At 40.5% G+C, this 20,915-nt stretch overlaps 2 pseudogenes; one reads left to right on the forward strand and one right to left on the reverse strand.

Moving 5' to 3' along the window:
- Positions 1-3,061: 3,061 nt before the first annotated feature.
- LOC140501612 (H-2 class II histocompatibility antigen, E-S beta chain pseudogene) lies at positions 3,062-4,752 on the reverse strand (annotated as a pseudogene).
- A 10,605-nt stretch (positions 4,753-15,357) lies between these two features.
- Positions 15,358-16,534, forward strand: LOC140501613 (ADP/ATP translocase 3-like; annotated as a pseudogene).
- The last annotated feature ends 4,381 nt before the right edge of the window (positions 16,535-20,915 follow it).

Here is a 20,915-nt window from a genome sequence, read left to right on the forward strand (position 1 = left end):
TACAGTGGATAGAGTGCTGGTCCTGGAGTCAGGAAGACTCATCTTCCTGAGTTCAAACTTGGCCTTAAGTATTTTCTAGCTCTGTGACTGAGCAAGTCACTTAACGCTGTTTGCTTCTATTTCCTCATCTGTAAAATGAGCTGAAGAAGGAAATAGCAAACTGCTCTAGTGTCTTTGCCAAGAAAACCCCAAATGAAGTCACAAAGAATTGGACACGACTGAAACCACTGAAGATGTAGATGGAGTAGGAAGCTGCCTTCCTGGTTTGATTTAAGCTTAGATGAAATGCTTGTCTTTCAAAAATACCTCCCTCATTAACCTAAAATTTTTACTTTGCCAGTTTACTATGTAGAAGACTAGGCCTGCTTCTATTATTTAGACTCAAAGAATCTTAGAATTTGAAAGGACCTTACAGATCATCTGTACCACCTATCTCATTTTGGTTATTTAGGTACAAAGGTTAAGTGAATTTTCTAAAGTCCCATAGCTAGTTAATACAAGAACTGAGACCCTGGCCCAGTGTTCTTTTTCCTGTACCACACCACTTTCAACAGAGTTCCAAGTTCCTAAAACAGATGCCTAGCAGTCCCTTTCTTTGAAGTCTTTCAGCTGTGAGACCCATATTTAACGGAGGAAATTTCGTACTTATTGAAACTAGTATTATTGTTGTTTTCAAACTGGATGCCATTTCAAGTAAATCTGGATATAGTTCATTTATCTTTTGATAATGTTTAATATAAAATTTTGGAATAATCTCTTTGTTCTCTCTGAAGCAAACTCAGAGAATGCCTCTCCTATGTCAACAAAGCCAGCCAAGGCTGACTCTACATTCCTTAAGAGACCTTTAACCTAAGACACTATCTTGAATAATGGGACGTTTTCCATATCTTAATATTTGTAGACATACACTATGTTATGGCATGTTAATGGTAAAGAAAACACAGACATCTTAGGTCGTAATTTCTATTGATATTTGTTTACCCTTTCCTATGTCAGTTATCTGTTTAGGGCAGGAAGCCTGCCACTTACTAGTGGTGGGATTTCCGAGACATATGTTTACCCAGCTTGGAATCCCAAGGCCTGACCAACATTACTTTGTTAATTGTCCTGTCTTACTGAATTTATGATTTGCTCAATTAGGAGAGTTCCTTTCTCATGGCAAAATGTATATAATCCAGAAGATTTCTGCACTGGGTAGCCAGAACATTTCTGGCTCCATAATGCATTGTGTAACTGTTTTCTTTATGGGGAATTGATCAATTAATTAATTAAATCATAAAATGTATGCATTTAGCCATGTTGCCTTTTCTTCAACAAGTTTTCAGGTCAACACTTTAAAGAGATGAAAGGTCCTAAAGCTCTGCCTGTCTCTTTCACAATCTCATTTCCTTTTACCACCTTATCACTACTTTTCTTACTTGGCTCCACCCAGATGGGCTAGAATTCTAAAATTTAATCTAGGTATCATAAAGAGGAAATCTTACTTCTGCCTGAAATGCACCCTATTCTTTTTTATTTTTATTTTTTTATTTTAATTATTTTTAATGTTTAACGATCACTGCCATACAGTTGAGATTTTAAAACTCCCCCCCACCTCCCCCCCAGTACCCCCCTCCCTCCCCACGACTGCATACAGTTCTGTATAGGTTCTACATATACTTTCCTATTGAGTACATTTTCACTATAGTCATGCTATGTAGTCGGACTAAAATAAATGGAAGAAATCATATAACAAATCAAAACATGATACACAAAAACATACACATACACAAACATGATCTGCTACATTTTGCGAATGACTTCCATATTTCTTTGTCTGAGTGTGGAAGGCATTTTGCCTTAGAGAACCACCATTGGGATTTTTTTTTTTTTTAAGAAGTTCTTGCGTTATTACAAAATTCCAAGTCTACCAGAAAAAACTCTCGCACACTGTGGTCGTTGCTGTGCACAAAGTTCTCCTGGTTCTGCTCCTTTCACTCAGCATCAGGTCATATAAGTCCTTCCAGGCCTCTCTGAAGTCTTCTTGTTCATCATTTCTTATGGCACAATAGTACTCCATTACATTCATATACCATAATTTATTCAGCCATTCCCCAATTGATGGACATCCCCTTGACTTCCAGTTTTTGGCAACTACAAAGAGTGCTGCTATAAATATTTTTGTACATGTAGGACCCTTTCCCATTTTTATGATCTCTTGGGGATACAGTCCTAGTAGCGATATTGCTGGGTCAAAGGGTATGCGCATTTTTGTAGCCCTTTGGGCATAGTTCCAAATTGCTCTCCAGAATGGTTGGATGCCCTCGCAGCTCCACCAACAATGAATTAGTGTTCCAACTCTCCCACATCCTCTCCAGCATTTATCATTTTCTTGTTCTGTCATGTTTGCCAATCTTATAGGTGTGATGTGGTACCTCATAGTTGTTTTGATTTGCATCTCTCTAATCAACAGTGATTTAGAGCATTTTTTCATATGATTATAGATATCTTTAATTTCTTCCTCTGAAAATTGCCTGTTCATATCCTTTGACCATTTATCAATTGGGGAATGACTTGTATGATTATACATTTGAGTCAGTTCTCTATATATTCTAGAAATGAGGCCTTTATCCCTGAGCTTAGCTGTAAAAATTCTTTCCCAATTTACTACATCCCTCCCAATTTTGGTTGCATTGGGTTTGGTTGAATGCACCCTATTCTTAATGCTAAATTGTCAGATTCAGAAAACCCTAAACATATCAACTTCCAGTTAAAGAACCAAAACACTGATAGGGTAGCTATAATCATCCCATTCTCACCTCTTTATAGACAAATTCATATTAGTACTAGAAATCCTGTGCCAAAATGAACCAACTTTGGAAAGTGGTATTTCAAGTTTCGCATCAATTCAAACTTAAATCTTATAATTACAGTGATACAAGCCTCTGTATAGCAGACATATGTTACTCAGCAACTAGTTAGTAAGTAAAAGCTAATTAAAGGCATTTTACTCATCCTCTTGAAGATTGCTGAGTAATGATGACAGAACTCTGATTCTCATCCCCACAGGTTTTTTGGGGGGTTTTTTGCAGATGACACCGTATTTATTAAGGACAAATACAGAGAAAAAAATACAGTAAGTGCAGAAAAGATAGCAGTATAAGTAAGAGGGAGTCTGTATGAGGACAGCAGAAGCAGACTTCCTTCTCCCTGAGGCCCTATACTAAGAGAGTGTAGAAACACCTAGAACAGAAGGTGGAAACTACAGGGTCTTTTGGGAGAAGGGGGATGGCAAATGGCCCCCAGGTACAGGATAATGTTGGCTCCAGGACTAGGACTGAATTGCTCCTTCCTGCTGGATGCCTGGGGACCCTGAACAGAGCAGGGATGGGAGGCTCTCTCTTTGAAGGACGGAATCCTAAGGTTCACCTCAGCAGGCCTGTAGGCTGAGGCCCAGCGAGTCCTTTCTTGTTCTTCAGGTGGATGATTAGTCCTACACTGAGGAAGATAAGCCCCAGGACAAAGCCTCCAATTCCACTCAGCAGTTTGCTCTGGGCAGATTCAGACTGTGCCCTCCATTCCACACTGATGGGGCTCTGTAGGCTGGCATGCTCCACACTGCAGGTGTAGACATCTCTGCTCTGGGAAGTCATTTCCAACATGACCAGTGTCTGGTAGGTCCAGTCACCATGTTGTATCACACCCCTGGACACGACCCCAGTTGTCTCCTCCTGCCCATTCTTGAACCAGGTGACCTTGATCTTGCTTGGATGGAAGCCAGTGACAGAGCAGAGCAGCAGGTGCTGCAGGGCGTCTGTCTTGGAGGGGGAGATGGTCACTCTGGGCTGGACTCTCCTGTCCAACGTGAAGGGCTTGTATACCTCGTAGTTGTGTCTGCACACCGTGTCCACAACGGCTCGCTTTTCCTCCAGGATATCCTTCGGACCGTTCCAGTACTCAGCACTTGGCCGCCCCAGCTCCGTCTCCGCCACGAACTGCCCCACGTCGCTGTCCAAGCGGACATTCTCCTCTCCATTGTGCAGGACTCTTTGCACGTACCGCACCCGCTCCGTGCTGTGGGTGAAGTAACACTCAGACTTGGTGTGATACACGAAATCCTCTGCGAACGGACCCGGAGCAGCGTCAGCCGGGGACAGACTGACCAGGCTGGGACCGCCCGCCAGCGGTGCCTGAGGGATCACCAGCATGGCCTCGGTCACGGAGCCCTTTCCCACAGGTTTTTTAGATATTATCCTGTCTCTTGTACCAAAAGACACGCCTCAATGATTCCCTCAGCTTACTTCTTCAGGTCTCCCTTAAAGTCTCTGCTTGTTGATGATCAATCAGGAAATCAGCTTCCTCTTTCAGTAAATTTCCTCTGCCCACTGCAGTTAAGTGGCACGGTGGATGGAATGCCAAGTCTGAAGTCAGGAAGTCTCATTTTAGGGGCACCTAGGTGGTGCAGTGGATAGAGCACCAGTGCAGGAGTCAGGAAGACCTGAGTTCAAATCTCACCTCAGACACTTGACACTCACTAGTTGTGTGCCCTTGGGCAAGTCACTTAACCCCAATTGCCTCATCTGGGGTCATCTGCAGTCATCCTGATGAATATCTGGTCACTGGATCCAGATGGCTCTGGAGGAGAAGTGAGGCTGGTGACCTGCACAGCCCTCCCTCACTCAAAACAAAGTCAAGAGCAAGTCATGTCATCATTTCTCTGATGGCATGGTCTTCTTTGGTGATGAAGGATGAACACACACTGAAATTTCTCCTCCCTAGATTGTTTGGGGAATGTACCTAACCCTATCTCTGTCTGGTTTCATTTCTGATAAAAAATTCTTTCCCAGAGTTTGTTTAGAGAACAGGTTCAATAGTACACCTTCCCCATCTCACTTTGAGATTAAAACGTACTAGGTATTTTTGTTTTCTTTTTCCTTTTTCCCCCCCCTTTTTTTTAGCAGAACTAGAAGATTTCACCTGACCTTTGCCTTTACTCAATTTTATCAGTTCAGCTGAAGTTGACCTTTGGTCTTTTGGTACAATTTCTGAAAGTCAATCCACAAACATTATTAAACACCTACTTCAAATCCTGGGGATACAAAGAAAGGCAAAAATACAGATGCTACCTGTAAGAAGTTTACTTTCCAATGGGAGAAACAATATGCCTCAAATTGTACATATAAGATATATACTGTGTAAATGGAATGTCTGAGGGAAGGTTCCCTCTCCCCCTCCCTGGCACAGAAGTGGGGTGAGGGAGAGAGGTAAATAAAAGGGGGTGTGGATATTCAGTTGGAAGGGCCTCTTGCAGAAGGGTTAAGCTGATTGTTAGAAAAAAAACAGGGAAGCCAGGAGGCAGAAGTGAGAATGGAAGGCATTCTGGGCATGGGGGATGGCCAATGAAAAGAAAAAGGAGATATGTGTGAGGAACCGCTGTTACTGAAAGGTAGTCCTCTATTTCACATCTCAGATCTTCGATATAATAAAATTATACTTTGAGGTTGTAACTAAGTAGAAATGCTTTACTATGAACTCATTTTGGCACTGGGAAGCTCTGGGCTACACCAACTTTCTCTAGGAAACTAAAAACGGTTACTCTGAGAAACTGACTTATTCTTTCAACATACAGGCTTAATTATTTACTTGACTTTTCAAAATGCTTTGTAATCATTTACTCTTCCTCAGCCTTAAGAGGCAGATCAAACCCATAGAAGTGATAGTGCTTACATAGGATGACACAGCAGCTAAATCATAGAAACTGGACAGGTTAGGGGAGTCTAAAGACATTACTCAACTCCATGAAGAATCCTGACAATCATTATCTGATCACTTGACAAAGAATTATTGCTATTGTGGCTTAAGAGAGATTGTATTTAATAAAGGGCTCTTCTTTAGGCCCCAACCTCCAAAACAGGTTCTTTGGAACTCCACCTAAAACTGTCAGCAGGTATCCCAAGGAGCCCTATAAGTTTCCCTGATCTCTAGCCCTACCTTCATCTGCAGATGACAAATATTTAATCCAGAGTTTCTCTATTGTTTTAAACTCTGTTGATAACTTTTGAATTAATTTGCATCTTTGAATATGTACTGATCAGACATAAAATTATGATCAATCACTATTGCTTTGAGATGCAAATCTGTGTATTAATTGTAGGGGGGTGGGGGGGGAAGGGAAAAAGCATATTAATGACTGGGATATATAAATCTAAGACATGACAGGGGTCTGAAAATAGTGAAGATTTAATCTTGGCTTGGAGGCTTCAAGATAAAAATGACAGAGAAGTTTGTGATGATGTTTATTGATAATTTTTATGAGATATTAAATAAAACAGATATTCTATTTGAATCTTAGGGCATTGCACCCACTAGACTAAGTCAGTTTGTTCCTGGCTCACAGTCTTTCCTTTTCAACTCTGGCCCCCATAGTAGAGGACTTCAATATGCATCCTGATACTGCCTCTAGCATCCTAACCTCCTAGTTCCTCAATTTACTCATGTTATATGATCTACTTTTCCACCCTGCCTCAGTCATACACAAAGATGATCATGTTCTTATCATGTGCTTGATCTTGCCCTTACTTCCAAGTCCATAATCTCTATTTAATCGCAATCTATTGAATTTCCAACTCTCCCTCTACATACTAATACCAAATCTTGCTGTTTTGCAATATCCTAACTTCCAAACCCTTGACTCCTCAGTTCTTTCTCAGGACACCACCTCTACATTAATGACATTCTCCTCCCTTTCCCATCTTGACCCCTTGGTAAACCAGTTCAATTCTAGACTGTACTCTTCTCTTGTGTCCCTCATCCTTTGTCATATTGTTAATCTTGTTCCAAAAAGCCTCCAATTGGATCAGTCCCACTATCTATTGCCTCCATTCCCACACGTGCTTCTGAATGAAGCTGGAAAAAATAATGAAATAGTGCTGCATTCACTAAAAATAATTTATTTGACATAATCTCAACTGGGCCCTCAGTGCTGCAAGGCAATCCCATTATATATCCATACTTAACTCACAAAGCTGCTCACACAGAAGCATTTACAAACTTTTTCACACCTCCTTGAAACTTCTAATCCATTCCCCCACTCCCTCAGCTGAAAACATTTCCTTATTTTACTGAAAAAAAAAAATTGAGGCTATTTGCTAAGAGCTCCCTCTTTTTCCCTTCTTCTTATCTTATATTACCCAGATGCCTTCTGCCACTATATCCTCCTTCATCCCTGTCTTACATAATGCGGTGATTCTTCTGCTTGTCAAGGCAAATCCCTGTGCATGCATAAGTGACTCCATTCCATCTGATATTCTCCACAGGATTGCACCCTCTATTATCCCCACTCTCTCACTTATCTTCAACTTCTCACTTTTTTTGTTCAGTCATTTTTGCTTCTGTCACATCTGACTCTTTGTGATCCCATTGTGGATTTCTTAGCAAAGGTACTACAGTAGTTTGCCATTTCCTTCTCCAGTTCATTTTACAGATAAGGAACTGAGGCAAACAGAGTTAAATGACTTGCCCAGAGTCACACACCTAGTAAGTGTCTGAAGCTAGATTTGAACTCAGGAAAATGAGACTTCCTGACTTCAGGCTTGGCATTCTATCCAATATGCCACTTAGCTGCCCCCAATTTCTCTTTATCTACTGGTTATTTCTTCACTGGGGCAGCTGGATGGCACAATAGATAGAGTGCTAGGGCTAGCATCAGGAAGATGAGTTCAAATACAACCTTAGATACTTATTAGCTATGACCTTGAGTGAGATAATTCACTGCCATCAGCCTCAGTTTCCTCAACTGTAAAATGGGAATGATGATAGCATTTATCTCTCAGGATTGTTTTGAAGATGAAATGAGATATTTGTGAAGTGCCTAGCAGAAAGTAAGTTCTTAAAAAATGCTGTTCCCTCCTCCCATCCCTATTGCCTACAAACACGCCCATGTCTTCCCATTCTCAAAAAAACCCTTATTTGAACCATCTATCACTACTAACTATTGTCTCATATCTCCCCTCTTTTCTGTGACTAAAATCCTTGAGAAAATAGTGTACAATGGGTATCTCCATTTTTTTAAATGAATTAAAATTAATACTGCTTTGTTGAAATTTTGAGAGTCACAGCATGCCTCCAGATAACAACAAATCTTCTCTTTGTCAAATTTAGTGCTTTGATTTTTTTCTTTTCAGTGCTCATTGATGATCTCTCTTTTTTCCATTTAGAAACTGTCTTTCGGGGCAGAGCCAAGATGGCGGAGTAGAAAGATAGACATACACTAGCTCTGAACCCACAGCCCATAAAATATCTGTAAAAAAGAATTACCAAAAAATTCTGGAGAAGCAGAAGCCACAGAACAATGGAGAGGATGAGATTTCTGTTCCAGAGGGACCTGAAAACCTCTCGCAAAAGGTCCTTCGCGCTGCGGACCTGGAGCCTAGCCCTGCATTGGCCACATGGCGCCTAGAGTAGCGGATCCGAGCAGGCTTCGGGGACAGAATCTCCAGCAGCCATGCAGGTCCCTCCACCCACAGGTGACAAGGGTTGGTGAGAGGGTCTCTTTGGCGGGTCAAGAGGGGAGTGGGGTGCCCCCATAACTCAGGCCCCCTTGGGAGGCAGCAGTGGAGGCGGTAACAGACCTGGGCTCCCCAAGCAGGCAGGAGCCAAGATCCATTGTTGAAGGTCTCTGCATAAACCCCCTGAGGGAACTGAGCCCCGTGAGGAGGCCCTGCCCCAACCTGAGCACCTGAACTTAATCTCACACTGAATAGCAGCCCTGCCCCTGCCCAAAGCCCTGAGGCTGGGAAGCAGCATCTGAATCTCAGACCCCAAGCACTGGCTGGGAGGATCTGGAGGCGAAGTGGGTGTGAAGAGAATACTCAGAAGTCAAGTCACTGGCTGGGAAAATGCCCAGAAAAGGGAGAAAAAAAAATAAGACTGTAGAAGGTTACTTTCTTGGTGAACAGGTATTTCCTCCCTTCCTTTCTGATGAGGAAGAACAAGGCTTACCATCAGGGAAAGACACAGAAGTCAAGGTTTCTGTATCCCAGCCCATTCAATGGACTCAGGCCATGGAAGAGCTCAAAAAGGATTTTGAAAACCAAGTTAGAGAGGTGGAGGAAAAACTGGGAAGAGAAATGAGAGACATGCAAGCAAAGCATGAAAAATAAGTAAACACCCTGCTAAAGGAGACCCAAAAAAATGCTGAAGAAAATAACACCTTGAAAAATAGGCTAACTCAATTGGCAAAAGAGGTTCAAAAAGCCAATGAGGAGAAGAATGCTTTCAAAAGCAGAATTAGTCAAATGGAAAAGGAGGTTCAAAAACTCACTGAAGAAAATAGTTCTTTCAAAATTACAATGGAGCAGATGGAGGCTAATGACTTTATGAGAAACCAAGAAATCACAAAACAAAACCAAAAGAATGAAAAAATGGAAGATAATGTGAAATATCTCATTGGAAAAACAACTGACCTGGAAAATAGATCCAGGAGAGACAATTTAAAAATTATGGGCCTACCTGAAAGCCATGATCAAAAGAAGAGCCTAGACATCATCTTTCATCAAATTATCAAGGAAAACTGCCCTGAAATTCTAGAACCAGAAGGCAAACTAAGTCTTCAAGGAATCCACAGAACACTGCCTGAAAGAGATCCAAAAAGAGAAACTCCTAGGAACATTGTGGCCAAATTCCAGAGTTCCCAGGTCAAGGAGAAAATATTGCAAGCATCTAGAAAGAAACAATTCAAGTATTGTGGGAATACAATCAGGATAACACAAGACCTAGCAGCTTCTACATTAAGGGATCAAAGGGTATGGAATAAGATATTCCAGAAGTCAAAGGAACTAGGACTAAAACCAAGAATCACCTACCCAGCAAAACTGACTATAATACTTCAGGGGAAAAATAGGTCTTTCAATGAAATAGTGGTCTTTCAAGCATTCTTGATGAAAAGACCAGAGCTGAAAAGAAAATTTGACTTTCAAACACAAGAATGAAGAGAAGCATGAAAAGGTAAACAGCAAAGAGAAGTCATAAGGGACTTATAAAAGTTGAACTGTTTACATTCCTACATGGAAAGACAATATTTGTAACTCTTGAAACTATTCGGTATCTGGGTACTGGGTGGGATTATACACACACACACACATAGGGATAAAGTGCCCAGAGTGAATTGAATAGGATGGGATCATATCTTAAAAAAAAATGAAATCAAGCAGTGAGAGAGAAATATATTGGGAGGAGAAAGGGAGAAATGGAATGGGGCAAATTATCTCTCATAAAAGAGGCAAGCAAAAGACTTATTAGTGGAGGGATAAAGAGGGGAGGGGAGAGAAAAACATAAAGTTTACTCTCATCACATTCCACTAAAGGAAGGTATAAAATGCACACTCATTTTGGTATGAAAACCTATCTTACAATACAGGAAAGTGGGGGATAAACAGGGTGGGGGGGGATGATGGAAGGGAGGGCATGAGGAGGAGGGAGCAATTTGAGGTCAACACTCATGGGGAGGGACAGGATCAAAAGAGAGAATAGAAGTAATGGGGGGCAGGATAGGATGGAGGGAAATATAGTTAGTCAGATACAACATGACCATTATGGAAGTCATTTGCAAAACTACACAGATTTGACCTATACTGAATTGCTTGCCTTCCAAAGGGAAGGGGTGGGGAGGGAGGGAGGGAGGGAGGTAAAGAAATTGGAACTCAAAGTTTTAGGAACAACTGTCAAATACTGTTCTTGCCACTAGGAAATAAGAAATACAGGTAAAGGGGTATAGAAAATTATTTGGCCCTACAAGACAAAAGAGAAGATGGAGACAAGGGCAGAGAGGGATGATAGAAGAAAGAGCAGATTGGTCATAGGGGCAACTAGAATGCTCAGTGTTTTGGGGTGGGGGGAGGGGACAAAAGGGGAGAAAATTTGGAACCCAAAATTTTGTGAAAATGAATGTTAAAAGTTACATAAATAAATAAATAAATAGAAACTGTCTTTCTTTGCCCTTCTGCTTCTCTGATATGACATTAGTCTGGTTTAGTCATTATGTGTCTTACAGCTTTTTAAAGACCCTCTGCAGCTTGTATTACTCTAACAACCTCAACGCTGAGTCTTTGGACTTTCTACCCTTCTACCTTGGAAATTCTATCCACAGCCACAGTCGTCAATTTCATCACATACTTCAGCAAGAATGACCTCTAGAACAAGTCATCATTCAGCTTTTGCTTGAAGACTTCTAGTGAAGTTCATTTTCTTTTAGATAGTTCTGTTAGGGGAGCAGATAGGGGGTGAAATGGATAGAGGACCAAGCCTACAGTTAAGAAGACATCCTCCTGAGTTCAAATCTGACCTCAGACATTAGTAACAAACAATGTGATTCTGAGCAAGTCAATTAACCCTGTTTGCCTCAGTTTCCCCATCTGTAAAATGAGCTGGAAGAGGAAATGGTAAATCATTTCACTTTCTTTGCCAAGAAAACCCTAAATGGGGTCATGAAGAGTTGGACATGACTTTTCATGCTTCTCTTGATTGTTGTATTTGAAAGTCAAATTTTCTATTCAGCTCTGATCTTTTCAACAGAAATGCTTGGAAGTCCTCTATTTCATCAAAGTTCCATTTTCCCCCCTGAAGTATTATACTGAATTTTGTTGGGTAGGCAATTCTTGGTTTTAATCCTATCTCCCTTGACCTCTGGAATATCATATTCCAAGCCCTCTAATTCCTTAGTGTAGAAGCTGTTACATCCTGTGTTATCCTGATTGTGTTTTCACAATACTGGAATTGTTTCTTTCTGGCTGTTTGTGATATTTTTTCCTTGACCTGGGAACTCTGGAATTTGGCTACAACATTCCTAGGAGTTTTCCTTTGGGGATCTCTTTCAGGAGGTGATCAATGGATTCTTTCCATTTCTATTTTACCCTCTGGAGAATTTCAGGGCAGTTTTCCTTGTTAATTTCTTTTTTAATGAAATTACAGAGTCACATTTTAATTCCTGAATTTTACATTTTAGCATTAATATCAAATAACACATGTATACAAATGTTATAAAAACAAGTAAGTGGTATTTTTAATACAAAATAAATTCTGTGTTATGGAAAAAAACTATACTTCCTATCTACACAGACAGTCCATCTGTCCCAAACAATAGCTAAAATTAAAATTAACTACAAAATCTCCTAAACAGGGTAACTGTTTCAGTTTAAACTACTCCAGGAAAAATGGACCGATAACACATTATAAGGGCAATCTCTATGTGGTAGGTTGCAGCTGGTTTCATAGTTTTGAGCTTTTACCTTGATAATTTCTTGAAAGATGATATCTAGGATCTTTTTTTGATCATGGCTTTTAGGTAATCCAATAATTTTTAAATTATGTCTCCTGAACTTATATTCCAGGTCAGTTGTTTTTCCAATGAGATACTTCACATTGTCTTCTATTTGTTCATTCTTTTGGTTTTGTTTTATAATTTCTTGATTTCTAATATAGTCATTAGTTTCCATTTGATCCATTCTAATTTTTAAAGAATTATTTTCTTCCATGAGCTTTTGAACCTCTTTTTTCCATTTGACTTATTCTGCTTTTTAAGGCATTCTTCTCCTTATTGACTTTTTGGACCTCTTTTGCCATTTTGGTTAGTCTAATTTTAAAGGTGTTATTTCCTTCAGCATTTTTGGAGGGTTTCCTTTAGCAAGCTGTTTATTCGTTTTTCATGATTTTCTTGCATCACTCTCATTTCTCTTCCCAATTTTTTCTCTACTTCTCTTACTTGATTTTCAAAATCCTTTTTGAGCTCTTCCATGGCCTGAGATCAATTCATATTTTTCTTGGAGGCTTTGGTTTTGTTGTCTTCTTCTGGCTGTATATTTTGATCTTCCTTGTTACCAATGACATAAGAAAAACCCCTTTGCCAAGAAAGAAAGAATCTATAGTCTGTTTCTTTTCCCCTAATTTGCTTATTTTCTCAGTCAATTACCTGACTTTTAAGCTTTGTTAAGTGGAGGGCTCCAGAAGCAAACTCCACTTCAGCAGTGACTGCAGTCACCCTGGGGCTGGGACTGGAGCTGGGGTCAGATCACAAGCTCCCCTCTCAGCCAGGTGAGAGACCCCTCCCACTGACCTTTGAAGCTGTCTTTAGCATTTGTGGGTTGAGAAGTCTGAGATCCACAGCAGCTGCCAGTGACTCAGTCCTCTAAGGCATGCTCCCACTCAGTGGCCAAGCTGTGCTCTGCTCCCAGCCTGGTGCAATAAATCCTTCCCATCAACTTTCCAGATTGTCTTGGACTGGAAATCTGCTTCAGTCTATCGTTTTGTAGCTTCTGCTACTCTAGAATTTGTTTAGAGTCATTTTTTACAGATTTTTGAGGGGTTTGGGGGGAGAGCTGTAGCAGGTCTCTGCTTCTACTCCGCCATCTTGGCTCCACCCCTCTTCTTTACCTCTTTTTCTCTTTTGCTTTCTTTATATCCCTGTGCTTAGCAAAGTGCCTGGCATAGCATAGGTACTTAATAAATGTTTACTGACTAGCTTAGAACTCAGGAATCTCAAGGAACTTCTAGTTTTCAAGCAAGTAGTGGATTAGAGGTGTAGACCAAGGGAAGGGCATATCTCCTGGGCCATCTATTGGAAGCAGAAAGTTGTGGTATAAAAAGAATCTGCCCTCTCACATTACTACAGTGTAAAGGAGAAAAAGATCAAGTGATTTACTTACATTTTTTCCACCACTTTGCACCCTAAATCTCTTGCCAGATAGCAACATCTGCTAGAAGAGAGGAAGGTTGGTCTAGAAGGAGAGCTATAAAGATCAAAAAGTGAACAGATAGATGTGAATCATGTCTGCAGGTAATTTACAATATAGATTGTTCTCCAAAAAGACTCATGGGGTAGGGAACCTGAGGTCTCCACCTACATGTGGTCCTCTAGGTCTTCAAACTTCAAAGTTTGGATTCAGTCAAAGGACACCCACTTGGTTGACTTTCCTTTCATAACCTTCTTGTTTTTCTTGGATTATTCTTATTCCTTTTTTAGTTTTTTCTCCATCTCTGTCATTTGATTTTTAGTCTTTTTAAAGATCTTCTATAAATTCTTTTTGGGCAGGTGACCGTTTGATATTACTCTTTGGGGGTTTCTTTACTTCAATATCCTCCTCTGAAGATGAATCCTATCATCTCCATTCCCTTAATATCTTTCTATGGTTGGATTTTTTCTTCTTTGCCTGTACATTTTTTTCTGGTAATAGCTTAATTTTTGTAATCACCTCTAGTCCTGGGGTATGGGAAATGGTGCCTCTTGCCCCAAATTTTCAGTTCTCCCCTCTAGCCTAGAACCAAAATCAAATGTCCAAGCTGCTGTAAGTGCCCACAGACAAAGGCTTTCTGCTCCACTACTTCTGCACTCATGGGGCTTGTGCTGGTTCCTTCTCACCCTGCTGCTCTTCCTAGCAAACCTAGCTCTGGCATTCCTTTGCAGCAGACGTTCCCTTGATCTTCCAGGGCTCCATGTCCAACTCCCCTCATTATCCTGGGGGGAAAAGTTCCAGTGGCTGGGAGGAGGCAGCCTCTCAAACCACCTAACCCCAGGGCTTGCCACTTGTTAAAGAGGACCCTAACCTGGAGGTGTTTACTTTTCACAGGGACCAAATCATCCTGAGATTTTTCTTCTGATCTTCTTGAATTGTCCCAGGAAGACCCTTGCTGTGCCCCTATTCTCATTTATCTCCACCCACACTTTGTTTGCCCTAAAGTGCTATTTTAACTTTTTTGTGGGAGAAAATCTTGAGTGTGTGGAATTTTCTGACTTATTCTACCATCTTCCCAGAATCCTTTCTCAAATACATAGAGAACTTGACACACAAAAGGGTATCAAGGTATATTTATGAAAATAGAGGTCAGAGGAGGGAGTGCTTTCTACATTCATTCCCTTGAATGAATGGGTGGTTTCCAGTAAGGCTATAGGAAGACTATAACACATTCAGAATAATGGAAGCTTCTTATACTGTTCTGAATTTTGAATCTCCCATGAAATAGTCCATTGCCATGTGACTTCATGTTCTCCTCTCTGATAGGCTTTCCCTCAAACAGCTCATCAAGGCTTGGCACAAGTTTCTGACCTCTACCTGACTATGCTAGGTCACAACCCTGCTCACCCAAAATTGTGGAAATAGAACTTCCTTGTTGCCCACATTGTAATAGAAAAGTTTGGAAGGAAAGAGCGTTTTGTGGGGGAAAGATAAAAAACTCAGCTTAAGCATATTGAGTTTAAGATGTCTATGGCGCCTTTCGGTCCGAGCTGTAGCAAGGGGCTGTGTGCAGGCGGCAGCGACTTCCCCAGCCTTCGGCCCTCTCTCACCAGGCTTTCTTTCTCCAACTCCGACACCTTCCCCCTCGGTAACCATGATGGAGTAGGCCATCTCCTTTGCCAAGGACTTCCTGGCCGGTGGCATCGCCGCTGCTATCTCCAAGACGGAGGTGGCCCCCATCGAGAGAGTCAAGGGGCTACTGCAGGTGCAGCATGCAAGTAAACAAACTGCTGCAGATAAGCAGTACAAAGGCATTGTGGATTGTATAGTCCGAATTCCTAAGGAACAAGGGGTGCTTTCCTTCTGGCGGGGTAACTTAGCAAATGTCCTCAGATATTTCCCCACCCAGACCCTTAACTTTGCCTTTAAGGATAAGTATAAGCAGGTGTTTTTGGGAGGAGTGGACAAGCACACACAGTTTTGGAGGTATTTTGCTGGCAATCTTGCCTCTGGTGGTGCAGCTGGAGCCACTTCTCTCTGCTTTGTCTACCCCTTGGATTTTGCGAGAACCCGCTTGGCAGCTGATGTTGGGAAGTCTGGCACTGAGAGGGAATTCAAAGGCCTGGGAGAATGCCTTGTGAAAGTCAGCAAGTCTGATGGAATCCGTGGCTTGTATCAAGGTTTCAATGTCTCAGTGCAGGGTATCATTATCTATAGAGCAGCTTACTTTGGCATCTATGATACAGCAAAAGGTACGCTCCCAGATCCCAAGAACACTCATATTGTGATAAGCTGGATGATTGCACAAACAGTGACTGCTGTAGCAGGTGTGGTCTCTTATCCCTTTGATACAGTAAGGAGGCGAATGATGATGCAGTCTGGGCCCAAAGGAGCTGATATCATGTACACTGGGACAATTGACTGCTGGAAGAAGATTGCTAAAGATGAGGGTGGCAAAGCTTTCTTCAAGGGTGGCTGGTCCAATGTTCTTAGAGGCATGGGTGGAGCTTTCGTGCTTGTCCTGTATGATGAATTGAAGAAAGTAATCTAAGTACATCCTAACTAAGAAACCAGTGAATATAGATCATGTAGAATACTTAACCATACTTAGCATTTTGGACCATTGACCTTCAAGAAATTCCTGTTGTCTTTTTATCCAGGCCAGATCATGTTTTGTAGGGGAACCAGAAAAAGCTCTTAGAAAAAGGGACTCATTTATTGTGATCCATTATTCACACAGTGGAACTGATGATGATTCAGTATATTGATTATATGGTTTTTGGGAAAATAACAGCTTCTGTGGGTCCAAGGAGGCAGATCAACTTAGACCATCTAGTTTAAGTGCTCTTTTGTAGGACCATAAATTTGTGTTTAAGTATTTATTTTAAAAAATCATGTCTCCCATTTGTACTTAAGCACTAAATATACTATTTTGCACAGCTGACTATTTGGCAGTTATGATGATCTGTGTTGGGCATTCTGCTGTTAAACAACAAATACACAGAAGACTCTAAGAAAAAAAAAAAGATGTCTATGGGACATAGAGATATGGGACACTTTGAGATGTCCAAGAAGTAGATGCAAATTTGGAGATCAACAAAGAGGTTAAGGTTAGTTAAGTAGATTTAAGAATCATCAGCCTAAAGATGATAATTGAGTCTGTGGGATTTGATGAGACCACCAAATGAAATAGCATAGAGAGAAGAGGGCTCAAGATGGAGCCCTATGATCTACCCACAAGTGAGTGGATAAAGATCCCTCAAAGGAGACTGAGAAAGAGTGGTCCAAAGTGTAGGAAGAAAACAAAGAGAGGATAGGGTCATGAAAAATCTAGAAAGAAGAGATTATCAAAAAGAGTGATGAATGATGTCAAAGTCTATAGAGAGGTCAAGAAGAATCAATAACAAAGATAGAGAAAAGGTCGTTAAATTTGGCAAATAAGAGATCATTAGTAATTTTGGAAAAAGCAGTTGTTCCTGAGTGATGGAGATCAGAAGCAAGATGGTAGAGAGTTAAAAAGTGTGAGAATAAAGTAAATGGAAGCACTTCTTGTAGAAGACCTGTTGGGGGTGGAAGCTCAATTCCATGTGGACAGTCTCGGGCGGGTAAAGGTGGGAACTTCTAAATCTTAGAGTTCTCATGAGGCCCCCCAGGAAACAGCAGGGAATCGAGGAGTGAGACTGAGCTATCTCGTGTATTTCTGCCTCTTCCCATGAGAACGTGATGGGAGAGGCATCCCCGCCCTCGAGACTGGCCCGGATCTGGGCACACCTATTGTTATCTAACAGGCACGGTATTCAGGTGCAAACTACGTGGCCGGAGAGCTTAATTAGGGTCAGGAAAGCCTGAAGGCGCTTTTAGCGCTGAGGGGCCCTTACAGGACAGAAGGCCCCTCTTCCTTCTCTCTTCGCTCTTCCCTCCCCCCTCTCTCCCCACTTCCACTTCTGCTTTCATTCTCTTACTGTAAGATCTTTGCCTCCTTGGGAGATTTCTCTCTCTCTCCTAAGGAAGAGTTCCCCCTGCACATGTAACCAGGACCCTGAATAAAGCCTAACCCTTGTTCGACTCCGGAAAGTCTCTTCTCTCATACGTTTATCCGGTTTGGCCAGCCGAAGACCTACGATAGGTAAGGTAAGACTCGGGTAGCCCTCAGGCCTCTAGGCCTGGCAAAGACCTTCTCAAGGAGTCTAGTCACTGAGGGCAGGAGAAATAATGAGTAATAATCAGATAGGGATGCCTACCTAATAAATGCTTATTGAATAAATTAATGAATTCATGCCTCCTTTCATGTTAGTGAAAAGCTTCACATACTAATATTAGAAACTTAAACACCTATAAATCATATACAATTAAATGAGCAACAGAATCTTAGGGATGGGGATGAGAAAGCAATTTGGTATCGTCCCTTTCATTTCTCTCCATATTAAGCCACTAGAGGGCAAGATAATTATAAATTAAAACTGCTGAAGGTTGAAGTTATTTTCTTCAAAGGACTGCTTTACAAACATGCTGAATTAGTTTTGTCTGGTTGGTCCCAGAAGGAAGAATTCTGAGCAATGAAAATTGCAGAAGCAGATTTAAGTTCTTTGAAGGGGAAAGGATTAATTTTTTTTCTTTTTAATATTCTACTATCCACACATGGAATGGATTGCATCAGGAGGTAATGTGCATCCCCACTTACTGGAGATCTTCAGGAGATACTGCACACATGACGCTTAGGGGTTAAGATAGAGGGAATTCCTATACAAGTACAGTTAGACTAGAATCTGACTCCTGGATTCTTTTATTCTATGAAGCTTTCATAATAAATCTGAGTTATTACATTCTCAAGTGTATTATAGTTCTGTGTGGTATCAGTTCTCATAAATAAACTATAACCATCACTTCTGGAAAATCATATTCAGAAAACAATGTGCTGAGGTCCTCAATATCTTCATTTTAATAGTTATTTTTTAGTATTAATATTTCCACTTAAAACTTGTTTCTGCTTACATTTATAAATTAGCAATAAAGAGATTTAGAGGTTTATGAAAAAGTGTGAATTGTGCAACAAAAAAAAAGAGGAATAAATGGTATATGATTGAGAGAATTATCATTTAGTTTTCTGGTTGTTAACAGAACTTGCCAAAGACAGAAAATTTCTTAAGTTTGGATTCAGTGTCTAATAAGTTCTCCCTACTTAGAAAGTCCAGTTGTGTCCAACTGTATGCCATGAATAAATTTAAACATTTTTGCATTAAAAAAGAATTAGGTTGGGGTGATGAAAGGTGTCACAATTTAAAGGATGAAGCTGTCACTTAATTTCTCCTTTCTGAGATCTGTGGGGGTGCCATGCATGCAGCAGTAAACGCTGATGACCAACTATCTGATTGCACTATTTAGTGAAAAGAAAAATGAGTGCTTTTTGGATAGCAGTTGCATTGAGGAAAAGGTTATAATCAAAACATGAAATCAATCTATATCTTAAGAACTTAAAATCTGTGGTTATTTATGTGCATGGTTATTATGTTCTTAATTATTCCCTGTTATTGTATCTGACACTATCATTTCAGGAAATGATAGTCTAAAAGAGAAAAACTCATTCCAATTAGTTAACTCTTGATCAGATGCAGGATGGTATAATGGGGAAAGCATTGACCTGGGAATCAGAAGACCAGCACTGGAGCTCTGGTTTCTTGTCCTGTGATGACAAGCAAGTCATTTATCATGCCTGAGTCTCAGTTTTCTTATCTACAAAATAGTTATAGTTTTATTACTTCACAGGGTTGTTATGAGGATCAATGTAGGTCATTCATACAACCATAAAATACTATATAAATGAAACCTGTAATTTAGCATCATTAACCGAGCTTGTATTATTTGCTCAACATGTTCTATAGCAAAGTAGATACAAAACAGAATAAATCATGCTCTCTGACCTTTGAAAGTTTACAGACTACTTCAGAAGACAATTTTGCCTCTTTGAGGCTTTCCCATTTTTTGTAAAGATTACTTGAACAAATGCAACCCTTGTTTTTTATTGATTTGGCCAAAGTGACTTTTGCCTCTTGTAACTTGGGCCTACACAATGCCCAGAGTGCATCAACTTGCTTGGTGATGCAACTTCCCTTCTCCTAAAGGGAAAAGGAAGGGCAGATGGTAATACTCACTCTAGAGCAGATCTGCACAATGTGGCAATAGGTAGGGTCCAAAATTAAAATAGGCTAAATGTCTTCAGCCATAGATAGGTTAGGCTAAAGACTGATGATGGTTGGTTGCTGCAGGTCATGTGACAAACAAGAACTGTTGTGCACTGGCAACCCTACATTTTTTCCAGGGCCCCCAAAATTCTTTCTTTGGTGGGTTGCAAATGGCCCATGGACCACATGTTGTGCAGGCCTGCTCTAGAATATCCTAGCACATCTGACCCACACTCTATGGTCACCTGTGACTTAGAGGTAAATGACCTGAGTTCAATTCCTAGCTATACCATTTACTTTATGGCCTTGGATAAGTGACTTGAGTCTCTGGGCCTCAGTTTCTTTATCTGTAAAATAAGAGGTTGGACTAGATGGACCTTTAGTGTCCTTCCAGTTCGAAGTTGATGATCCTAAGAACAAGTAGAGGCAAACATGGACGTCCCCTTACATACCCTTCCTGCCTCACTTTGCAACATATTTAGTTTAAAAAAAGATACATGCATGCACAGATACACATTTAAAGAGAACATTTAAAATAATCTAACCCCCAAAAGTAGACATTTTCTTTTTTTATATATTGTACATCAGGTGAGTGCTTCTTTGAAATAATATAAACGGTAGAATGCTTCCTGGAACTTCTCCCACCTACAAATGCCTGCAAATGATCGATTGTAGTTTTATCATCACCCAGTAAGTTGCTTGTATATAAATTGTTTTTGCTTGGTTATCTAATGAAATAGCCTTTGGTTAGCCACAAGATACAAAGTCTATCATAAACACTTAAGAACTGGGAGAAGAAGTTCATTAAAAGCCGATGAGTTCTGTAGAACAAAGAGCATACCTCAAACAAAACTTAACATATAAAAGTTGCCTATTCTTTCTGCTGACAGATCTTTCCAGTGACAAATAACTTCCTGTTTTGTATGAGTTACAAATTTAAAATAAAATGGTTTTTTTAAATCATAACAATAACTTTTAACTTAAGCTATTTCTTTGTTACTTGCTAGAGAGCACGGACCTAAACACTATTTAT

The sequence above is a fragment of the Notamacropus eugenii genome, chromosome 4 (genome assembly GCF_028372415.1).
Source record: "Notamacropus eugenii isolate mMacEug1 chromosome 4, mMacEug1.pri_v2, whole genome shotgun sequence".
NCBI classification, from domain to species: domain Eukaryota; kingdom Metazoa; phylum Chordata; class Mammalia; order Diprotodontia; family Macropodidae; genus Notamacropus; species Notamacropus eugenii.